The 11,902-nt window shown below is 41.3% G+C and overlaps 1 long non-coding RNA gene across 1 annotated transcript; it reads right to left on the reverse strand.

The window, feature by feature from the left end:
* Positions 1–291: 291 nt before the first annotated feature.
* LOC118238251 lies at positions 292–8,123 on the reverse strand. The gene is made up of 3 exons (XR_004768043.1): positions 8,081–8,123; positions 2,449–2,878; positions 292–334 (listed from the first exon to the last, which is right to left on the reverse strand). It is a non-coding gene; the product is annotated as an uncharacterized LOC118238251 (long non-coding RNA).
* Between the last annotated feature and the right edge of the window lie 3,779 nt (positions 8,124–11,902).

Below are 11,902 nucleotides of genomic sequence, written 5' to 3' on the forward strand. Positions count from 1 at the left end.
GAGCATCCATCCATGTGGGATGGGCTCCAAAAGTCCCTTCTTACACCAGGGGTAAATACTGATCGACTACCAGGGGGCCCCATAGAATGCTCAGGCCTCCTCATTGACATCCACATTCAGGGGTCTGGGTCCATCCCGTGATGGCCTCCCAGACATCAGTCTGAGGTCCATGTGTTCCCCCTTGTTCAGGTCAGCTGTTTCTGTGGGTTTCACCACCCTGGTCCCGACCTCTTTGCTCTTCACTTCTCTCTCTCTGCAACTGGGCTCCAGAGTTCAGTTCAGTGTTAAGCTGTGGGTGTCTGCCTCTGCTTCCATCAGCCACTGGATGAGGACTCTAGGATGGCATATAAGGCAGTCATCAGTCAAAAATTCAATAGCCCTACTATATACAGATGATAAACACAATGAGAAAGAAATCAGAGAAACATCACCCTTCACAATATCCACAAACAACATAAAATATCTTGGGGTAACACTAACCAAAAATGAGAAAGACATGTATAGTAAGAACTTTGAGTCTCTAAAGTAAGAAATTAAAGAATATACCAGAAAATGGAAAGATCTCCCATGCTCTTGGATAGGTAGGATCAACAGAGTAAAAATGGCAATCTTGCCAAAAGCAATCTACAGATTCAACGTGATCCCCATCAAAATGCCAACACAATTCTCCACAGACCTCAAAAGAACAATTCTCAACTTTATATGGAAAAACAAAAAACCCAGGATAGCCTAAACAACCCTGTACAATAAAGGAACTTCTGGAGGCATCACCATCCCTGACTTCAAGCTCTATTATAGAGCCATAGTCCTGAAAACAGCTTGGTATTGGCACAAAAGTAGACAGATAGACCAATTGAAAACCCTGATATTAATCCACACCTGATTTTTGACAAAGAAGGTAAATTTATACAATGGAAAAAAGAAAGCATCTTCAACAAATGGTGCTGGCACAACTGGATTCGGACATGCAGACAATTGCAGATAGATCCATATCTATCAACATGCACAAAACTTGAGTCCAAATGGATCAAAGACCTCAACATAAATCCAGCTACACTGAACCTCCTAGAAGAGAAAGTGGGCGATATCCTTGAAATAATTGGTACAGGAGACAGCTTCCGGAACGTAACACCAGTAGCATAGACATTGAGACTATTAATAAATGGGACCTCCTGAAACTGAGAATTTGGTGATCTTTCTTTATTTTAAATTGGTCTAAAGGGATTTCAAATTATGCAAATCAGCTATAAAGGCCTTTTCTTTTTTCAATTATTAGCTCTGTCACCATCTAACTTCTCATATTGTGTTACCTTAATTTAGGAATTGATGATGATACTTACAGCTATCTTGTGTGGTGGAATCTGTTGTTGAAAGGGTTGGTGAGTACAATTTGCTTAAAAACAGTCATGTTCTTGTTCATACCACCAACTTTTATGTTTTTCTATTTAGTTAACAAAAAGTATGTCTTAGTTATTAACTAAATAACTAAAGTTGCTTAGTTATTTACTTTTGATTTTCACAAAACTCTTAAATAACCTTGAGCCATCAAAGATTATATCCCTATAAATTATTGCATGTAGCTTGAAATCATGTCTTAGGTCTTCGGTTTTCAACCTACCGGTTCCAACCCCACATCAGGGGGTCCCACATCAGATATTTTGCATATCAGATGTTTATATTACAATTCATAAGAGTAACAAAATTACAGTTATAAGGTAGTAATGAAAGTAATTTTATGGATGGAGGTCACTACAACATAAGGAACTATGTTAAGGGGTCAAAGCATTAGGAAGGATGAGAACCACTGTCTTATAACAAACCAAGTACATAGAGAATTGAGGAATGGGACTCAACATTTAAGATGAAACAACACGTTTCCTGTAAAGGGAATGTTTGCTCATTTGCTCACAAATATGTAATGTATATCAGGTGCCTACTTCCTGATATACATTATATATTTGTCAGATACTAGGGTGAACATAGAAGTAAGACCAGGATACAACTTTTAAGACATTTTTTAGCCTTGTCAGAAAGAAAAAGGATCATAAACCCCAGTCCATAATTTTTACTTATTCCTTAACTGTGAGAGAAACTCCACTAGCAGAAAGTAAAAACTCGCCTTCAGTTGATCTAGCACAAGCAGGAGCCTAAGAGAAGCTCAACACAGACTTTGAACTTGCCCCAGGATTACTGTTCAATTCATAGTCTGTGAATTTGGGCAAAAGACACATTCTCATTTGTAAGGGAGGATAACAACTCTGATATCATACTCATTGTATACCTTGTAAGTCCATAGGAGTCATTGAAGATTTTGTTAAGCATAACAGGCTGTAATGTAGCTAATAGCTTTATTAAGTACGCTATAAACTACAGCTTGATAAAATTACAAATGAACACATTCTTTTATAGCTTCAGAATTACTATAGATCACTCATTCAAATGGGCTACCTGGCTCCACTTCCAGAAAGTTCTTGGAACTTCTTGAATTGTCAGGCTGAGGCTTGAAGAAGGAGAAACCCTTAGATTCCTGAGCCATGGTAACCTCAGGGGATCCAGGTGCTTGGGCATTCTTGTTTCTGCTTGCCCATGAAGGAGGTTGCTCAGCCTAATGGTACCTCACTAGGAAAGAGAGGAGAAGGAGGGCAGGAAGATTGGATGGGAGATGTTTGGACAAGAGGGTAAGAAGATGAGGAGGCTGTCTTGTTTCCCTCAAATACATTACCTAAGGTCAGTCTCTACACTTGCCTTTGTCATAGAGGTCAGTCCCTTCTCTCTTCCCTTTGTCATATGGGAGAGCTGGAGCCTGAGAGGTCACCATCTTCTTTCTTCTGTCCTTCAAAACTGGGTTCTTCTCTTGCCTCTGAGAATTCTAAAGTTGCTGGGGTGAGTGGGAAACAAGAATAGGTTCTTAAGGGGAAGGCCAGCAGGGCTCTTCTGTTCGAACATGAGCTGTTCTCCTGTCCAGCTAGCATTTTTCAATTCTCTACTTTCATCAGGACCACACCTCAGCAAGTCCATTTCTTGTGTGTGTGTGTGTGTGTGTGTGTGTGTGTGTGTGTGTGTGTGTGTGTTTCTCTTTACAAAGGCTTGATTTTCTGTGCTAGTGGTCTAGATTAACACCCCCACCAAAACAAAAACACACATAAACAAAAGCCCACCAAAGTTGAGTTTAGGATGCATTTCTGGTTGTTTTCTGCTGCTGAAGGACAGCAACTTTTAGACACTAAAGAGAATAACATCTTGATGCTGAAGCCCTGGCAGGAAAGGAGATAAGGAAAGGACACTTATGAGTCCCCACCTATTATCTTTCAAACTACTGGAACAATGGACCTCAAATAATTAAAATTTCCTCAGGAATTCTGTGCTGGGAGAAGGAAAAGTGGAGGTCCCAGCTTTAGTTGGAGAAAACTTACTACTTAGTTAATTCGCATGTGTATATTGTCTTAGTCAGGCTTTCTATTGCTGTAGTGAAACCCCATGACCAAAAAGCAACTCGGAAAGGAAAGGGCTTATTTGGTTTACATTTCCATATTGCTGTTCATCACTAAAGGAAGTCAGGAACTGAAATAGGTCAGGAATGCGAAGGCAGGAGCTGATGCAGAGGCCATGGAGGTGTATGCTGCTTCCTGGATTGCTACTCATGGCTAGCTCAATCTGCTTTCTTATAGAACCCAGGACTAGCAGCTCAAGGAAGGCACCTCCCATAATGGGCTGGGCCCTCTCCCATCCATCACTAATTAAGAAAATGCCTTACAGGTTTGCCTACAACCTGATCTTATGGAGGCTTTCTTTTTGTAAATTGAGGTTTCCTCTTCTCAGATGACCCCAGCTGTGTCAAGTTGACATAAAACTATCTAGCACAATTGACCCCTTGTCAGCTTGACACACAAATATATCACTGTTAAGCCACATTTTTTGCCTTCCCATTCATCCCCAAGATCTTACATTAAAAATACAAATAACTAAAAATCTCACAGTCTTTCCAAATTCAAACACATTAAAAGTTCAGTCTCCTTTAAAATCCAAAGTCTTTTAAAATTTAAAATCTCTCAACTGTGGGCTACTTTAAAATCAAAAATAAATGAAATACTTTCTTACTTCAAGAGGGAAAAAACAGGGCATAGTCACAATCAAATCAGAGCAAAGGCAAACTCCAAAGATATAAATACTCAACACCCACTATCTGGGATTCACTTCTGATCTACACTCTTCTAAGGGACTTGGGTTGCTTCTTCAGCTCCGCCCTCTGCAGCACACACTTCTATGTTCTGCTGGTTCTATTCCAGGGCTGTGGATGTTCTTGGTTGTCATCCCATTGTACTGGCATCTCAAATCCTGAGTTATTCTGCCTCTCATAGACTCTCTTCATGGTACCAAGCCTCAACTTCTCTGCATGACCCCTTCAATCATGGGCCTTTCAACTGCCACTCAGGCTACACCTTAACTAATGGCAACAGGCCTCTCATAGTGCCAACCCCCAGCTGCTCCCCATGACCCCTTCTTGCCTTCAAACCAGAATCACCTGGGTGACTTAATGCTACTAAATTCAGCTACCAGAACAAAGTACCTTATTTTGAACGCAGCTTCTGTGTGTTGAATCTCAGGAAACACTTTCCAGAAGATTTCATCTCTGCCATGCTGGTCTCTTCTTAATCGCTGATAATTTCTCAGCTCTAGCTGAGCAGCATCCAGCATCCCAGCAAAGCAAGGTTTCACTTTTAATAGCTCTGGTATTTATTAATCACAGCTGATTCTTCAGCCCACCTAACCAGAACCACAGAATCTCAATTCAAAATAGCAAATGGCTCCAATGGAGTCTTTAAACTTCCCTCTGAAACTTCACAAGCCAGGTATCCATCTTCTACATTGCCCTCAACAGTCTAATCTTCCAAGCTCCTATAAAACAGTTCACACACATGCAATATTCAATGGCTTTTCTTGCACAAAGTTCCAAAATCCTTCCACAATGCTCTCCAAAACAACATGGTCAGCTCTGCCACAGCCATACCCCACAATCCTGCACCACAACTCTGGAACCAACTTGTCTTAGTTAGGGTTTCTATGTCGGCAATGAAACACCAGGACCAAAAAGCAAATTGACGAGGAAAGGGCTTATTTGGTTTGCATTTTCATATCACTGTTCATCATTGAAATCAGGATGGGAACTCAAGCAGGGCAGGAACATAAAGGTAGGAGCTATGCAGAGGACATAGAGAGGTGCTGCTTTCTGGCTTGCTCCCTGTGGCTTGCTCAGTCTGCTTTCAATAGAGCACAGGACCACCTCCCTAGGCATGGCACCACCCACAGTGGACAGGGCTCTCCAACACTAATTAAGAAAATGTCTTACATGCCTGTCTACAACCCAATCTCATGGAAGTATTTTCTTGAGGTTCCCTCCTCTCAGAGGACTCCAGCTTTTTTCAAGTTGACATAAAACTATCTAGCACACATATTACTTGGCTTTTTTATTTTTCTTCTCTCTAAAATCATGACTATTACAAGATAGGCAGAAAAAACAAAAACTAGCAAATTTTCTCTCCCCAGGTTTGACCCAACTGAATGTAAACCTATCTTTTTCTCTATCAAATTTCCACTCCTACCTTCTTTTAAAATACAGAGAAGCAATGTGTGTGGCTGTAGGGAGAGATCTGTAGGTACCTGAGGTGCTGACCACACCCTTTTGGGCGTGGCCAAAGGTGGGTACTTAAAGGCCTGAAGGATGCTTGCCTTTCTTGTGTTTCCAGTCAGGTCTTGGAGAGCTACTGAGATTGGATGCTCTGAGCGCTAACCTGAGTCATCGGTTTCTCATGTAAGTAATTTCCCCTCAATAAATTAACCATCAATATCCATATCCCGTGTATGGTTATTTTCTTCTACTGGTGGCCAGCTTGTTGATCAAAGTGTACTGCTATGAGGATTCTACAGTAGGAGAAAAAGAGGTCAGGCTAGAGGTAGAACTGGGAGTATCTCCCCTACTTTCCCAACAAGAAGCAAGATCCTTGGAAACTGTCCACCTCCCATATATGAATGATGCATCCACATGGATTCAGATACTATCACCCACATCCTACTATGCCAGAGTCAGAAAGATCAGGGCCCAGTGTGGTTGGGAGCATTAGAAACTGTAAATGAATTTACCCTTTAGAGTCAAGTAAAAGAAAATTTTATTGAGTATATTGAGCAGCAGGCATAGAGGTCACAGAAGAACTGCTAGAGTATGTAGGGTGATGGGCAGTTGGTGAGGGGGAAGGAAGGTTATCCATTTATGAGATACCTTCCTTTGGTTAAGATAAGCCACTTTCCATGAAATTTCTTGAATACCATTTCCACTATGCCAATGAGGGAAATTCTTTAGGCTAGGCTAGTTAATTTTTGTTTGGCCATGCCATTCTGTTGTCTGGGTAGAAAGAGCTGTTTTGTTTGTTTTTGGTTTTGGTTTGGAGTTTGCTTTCTGGACCAGGTTTGTACTGGGGCTTCAGTCCCTTTCTGGTTTTGCAATCATGGCCTTTCCCCCACACTTGGGGGAAGTCCTCAAAGAGAGCTATGCTAGGACGACTAAGGGTCATGGGAGGGGGAAGAAAGTACAGGGGACCTGGAGTATGGAGGAAGACCATTCAGTCAGCCTACTGAAACAAGGGCTGTAGAGTACGGGTATGAAGCAATGAATAGCGGAGTACAAACCATCATGGGATGGACTGATGTAAAGGAGTCCTAGGACAATGTACTGCTGGGCTTAGCAAGTGTTATCAAAGAAGAGACACAAGGGTAGGTAATTTTCAGAGAAGCAAGTTCAAGTGTCATTTCCCCATGGCCCTTCCCAGTGCTCATCCTGTGGAAGAACCTTGGGGAGTGTCATACTCAGTTATTTGTTTCCCCTTCGTGAAGGCCCTGGTGGCACTTTCCAAAGGGAAAGTCCACCAGAGGAAAACCTGCTAAGATGCCAAATGAATGTTTGACATATTGATGCCTGTGTCTCGGGTACATATTTGGCATTGATTTCAAGTAGGAAAAGGTTAAAGATTATAGCTGCAAATGAAAGCAAGCTACATGAGACTATTTAATCAAACCACTGGAGAACCATTTTTTGAGATTTTGCCAAAAAAAGATGATCATGCATTATAAAGCCATATTCGCTTTTTAATTGGGTTGCAGTTTCTTGTTTGTGCCAACTTTTTTGTACAACCAGTGGCCCAGTGGCTAATAGCTTCTCTGCCTTTTGTTGACAATTGTCACAAAATGTAGTTGTCACTTGCCACTAAAAAGTACTCATCCAGGATGTACCAAGTAAAAGGCTTTCTTCTTTGGTAGTGTTAGTTGTTATTTTAGAATTTTATGCCTAATTTTATTTCACCCAATTATATACTAACACAAATTACAATGATAAATGAATCCAGAATATTTAGTTGCATAATGGCTAGTAAATTGAATTTCCTCAGTTTTATATTAACAATAACCAATAAATAATCTAGATAAAATAAAATACATAAAATTTTCATTAAAATACACATTTTGCTGTCTAGAATTGATATACTAATACATAAATGGCTATAAGCATAAAGTATATCATGCTAATATAAAGTTCTACCATTAACATGGAATAGAAATGAGTTCAGCAAGGGAAAAAATGAAAAAAATAATAAAAATAAAAAGTTTGGAGGCTGGAGAGATGGCTCAGAGGTTAAGAGCATGGGTTGCTCTTCCAGAGGTCCCAAGTTCAATTCCCAGTAACCATATGGTGGCTCACAACCATCTGTAATAGCATATGATGCCCTCTTTTTGTTTGTGTGTATGTACATAATAAATAAATCTTTAAAAAAAGTTTTTCCATGAACTTTTTGAATGGATAATGGTGGCATTTCTGTACATTGAATTGAGTAAGTATATCCTTTTCAATTATTTAAACTTACAAAGTAATTATGAATCTTAATTTTAAAATGTGTAAGGAGAATTACACAATTTTTCCAAAATTCTAGGTGGCCCCAGAACAGAACCTTGTGTAGCACTCTGCTATAGTGGGAAATTACCAATACGAAGTCAGGTAGAAATATAAGGGTATTTAATAGGGAAAAGCCTTACTTACAGAGCGACCTAGCCAGCCGGCGTGGCAGCAGTCTGTATGCAAGCCCAAAAGAGAAACTGAAAGCAAAAACGCAGTCACCCTATGTCCCCTGACCACGCCCTCGCAAGCTTGTGAGGGCGTGGTCAGGCACACCTGTAGCCAGCCCCTAAGTAGGCATGGCTACAGCTTCCCCTACAATTCCCCTTTTAGTCTAAAAGAGGATTAAAACTTAACAGTTTAAAGGATACAAAATTAACAATCATAAAGGTAAAATATAAGAAGATACAACAATCTGCTTATGTCACATCCTAACTATCTATTTTAACTAAACCCTAAAGTCATCTGAAAGAGGTGGCCAAGCCTGAACACCTCCTTCCAATCCCAACCATAAACAATAGGAAGCTATCCCTAACTAGGTATATACACTATCCTAAATGACAACAATGGGGAAAGGGGGCGTAGCATCCTCCAAGTTACTTCCTGCTAAATGGGACGATGATAGTCATGTGGAGTCCTGTAGGAAGAAAATATCTTGAATGGATTGTATCCAGTCCATGTTAGATGGGATTCTCTTGATAGAAAATCTCGCTTGAAATCCTCAACTTGATTGAAGTCAGTATCCGAAGGTTTGGCCGGAGTGTCAGTTGAAATGGAGCACTCTGCCCTGGGAAGGAGACAGGAGTTTGGAAAGGGAAGGTAAGAGTCCCTGTTGCACTGTTGCCTGGGGGTGGGGTTGTGCCTTCTCTGGTCTGGTCCTGCCTTGTTGTCAGTGTGACGTGTCTAGCTTTCCAAGAGACTGTGAAGCACATGCCCCCCCCCCCTTAGGTTCAAACACCTTATTCTATGTCAGACTTGCGCGAGCAGTGACTGCAAAGATGCATCATCAACTCCCCTGCATCATGCAGTTTATCCCACAAGAGAGAGGATGGTGGGAAAGCTTTCTTAGTAAAAAAATTAAATCAGAGAGATGATAGACAAGGAATACAGAAATAAGACAGCCACTCAGACATCTACTCAACCCCAGTGCTAAAATCTTGGAAAAGCTGTCATTTGGATGAAAGATGTAGTTTTACATAAAGACACATGGGCCATCCTATCTATCACCAGAGCCCTACGAGACACCAAGCAGAGGCTAGCTTTTTCCTGAACCAGGTTCCAGGCTCATGTGGGCCTCTCAGTGCCTCTTAGTAGAGGCTGTTCCCCTCTATGACTTCAGCCACTCTCTGCTTGTGCTGCCTACTGGGCATAGCTCACCCTCCTTTCCTGTGGGCCCCCACAGTCTGGCCCTTGGTACTGTGTTTTTGCCAGCAAAGTGTTGGACAAAAGGTACAATGAGTTCTCTGGGCCAAATGAAAAACCTCACCTTGAGATGTCAGTTTCCTAGCTACCCCAGAAGTTATTGTCCATGGAACCATTCCCACAAGGACAGGCTGTACCTTGAGTATTGACTCCAGGACTGGCCTGGAAGGAACAAGGCAGGTGGGAGGAAGTCCACCTCCCAGAGAGACTGCTGGCAATAAACAGGGCACATGGGAATGGAAGGAGTTTGTAGATAGCCTTACCCATATAGCTCCCATAGCTCTGAAGGTCAAAACTAAAAAGTGTAACAATGTGTTGTGGCATCTTGAAATGAAAAGAACTTAGTCACTTTGCCCTTTGCATAATACAATCTTGAGTGCCCTGTGCAATGGGAGAGTATCAAGGCTTTCGATCAGCAGTCTTCAAGGAGAAGTCTGAGGTCAGCAAGGTCAAAGCTATTTCCATTTGGATAATAAGCTGTATCTTTCTTAAGTGTATTGTTGCATTTTTCCAGAAATTCCATGGCATATGATAACGCCTTTGTTTTGATGAGCTCAACTTTGTGTTACCTGAGATAAAGTAAAAAGGGGAAAGGTTGCTGGGTTTACAGCTCTTTAGAGGATTCAATCCATCTGGGGTTAACTAATCCTGTGGCTTTGGGCCTGTGGTTCAGAGCTTGTTATGTCAGGACGGTTTGGTGGAATAAAGCTACTTACCTCACAGCAACTGGAAGTAAAAATGAAAAAGAAATTGGTGCAGCCAATGACTGAAGACCTTCACCCAGGCCTCTTACAGGGCTCCCTGCCTTCCATGAGAGCCAAGCCGAGGATCAAGACACATATGGGTCTGAAAGGCATTCAGGAAGATGACAGATGAATTGTATTTGTGTTCTATGTTTTACCCCACATTACTTTCTACTAAATATCAACACAGTGCTCCTGTCTTACCAATGGAGCCAGTGTTTTAAAGTAGTAGACACCTGAAGCCACATTTAGTGCCGGGACCTATTTCATAGACCTGTCCCCCAGTACATAACCAGCTTTGTTAAAGTTGAATTCCTAAGTTGGACATTGTAAGAGATTAGCAATAGCAATTAATAAATTTGACTATGTATTATAATGAAAATGATTTAAAACAGGATTGTTTCTGGTATTTGCTATTAATAATTTTTGGACAGTGGGTAACTGTAACCATTGAAAACAAATCCCTGGATAAAGGAGTTGGGGGCCTATTGTTGCTACAATCCAATGGATACAATGAGAGATATTTGGGGCCTTGGGATAATTTTTAGGTGTGTAAAAGAACAAAACAAAAGATTTTGTTTCGGAGTAAACTTCCTAAAGAGATGAGGAAAATCAATGACGGTCACACAGAACTTGAGACAAAGTCTGAGGAAGGCTAAGCTAAGCACTAGCCATAGCCATGAAAACCATCGCATGTGTACTTCACCCCATGCACACAGAATGGAGGTCATCCATCCCATATCAACTTCCTTCTTGCAAATCCACCCTGAAAAGAAGGGACCTGTAGAATAAAAACATTGCAGGCAGTGCTTTGGTGGATCTACATATGGGTACAAGGCTCCCTGCTGACATGTGTCTGGCTTCTCTGGCTAGAGCCTGGAGCAGAGCACCCTTAGGCAAATGTAGCAATGGCTAAAGCAGCTGAATGAGGCAGATGGGCCAGCAGCAGGCTGGACTGAAAAGGAAGCACATGAGAACAGTGAGGAGTTACATGCTTCATCTCCTGAAGTCCAACTGTGATCCTAATCTACACTCATGGGATGCTTTTAAGAGTGTCCAGACTCAGAGGGACACAGCAGCATACATGCAGGTATATGTGCTGATTCAAACCATCAGTTTATCAGTCGGGTTTGTAGGGAATTTGCTGATTGACCCACACATATCACGCCTGGGAAAGCAGCATTAGCAAGACAGGAATATGTCATTCTCTCCTGGGATAGTCTTATCTCTCTTTTTCAAATGTGAGGGCTTAGAGAGACAATGGGATCTAGTTAATGCACAATGGCCAGTGGGAAAAAGAACCATCTACTGTGTGCCTGTTTACAGGCCAGAAATGGGGGAGCACATGAAAAATAGGTGGTACACTATGCCAGTGAGGGTACTGTCTTGATAAATATGTGATATTTATGCCCAAGGATAAGTGAGAGTGCAACATATTTTTTTCTCTACCTCCTGAGCAGATTTTGTGTTTCAAAAATATCACTCAGTGGGTTTGTTCTTGCAGGCTGTCCTCATTTATTCCCTTATACTTTATTTTTATCAGTGTTACATAGGTAAAAACCCATAATCGTTAGCCCTGCTAAAGAATTACATTTGAGTTAGGATTTCTACCACATGCCTATGATTTTCATAGCCCTTCGAAGTTGGAAAAGAGCAAGCAGAAACACTGGGAATCAGGAGTAGTCTACACGTTCCTTGAAATTTTTTCCAGCCAGAAATGCAGGGTGCCAGCACACTTGTTAGAAATTCAACAGATGTTTGAGGATTTAAATAAGAAATAAAAATGAGGATGTAGACTGAA

This window comes from Cricetulus griseus, chromosome 2 (assembly GCF_003668045.3).
Source record: "Cricetulus griseus strain 17A/GY chromosome 2, alternate assembly CriGri-PICRH-1.0, whole genome shotgun sequence".
NCBI lineage: Eukaryota > Metazoa > Chordata > Mammalia > Rodentia > Cricetidae > Cricetulus > Cricetulus griseus.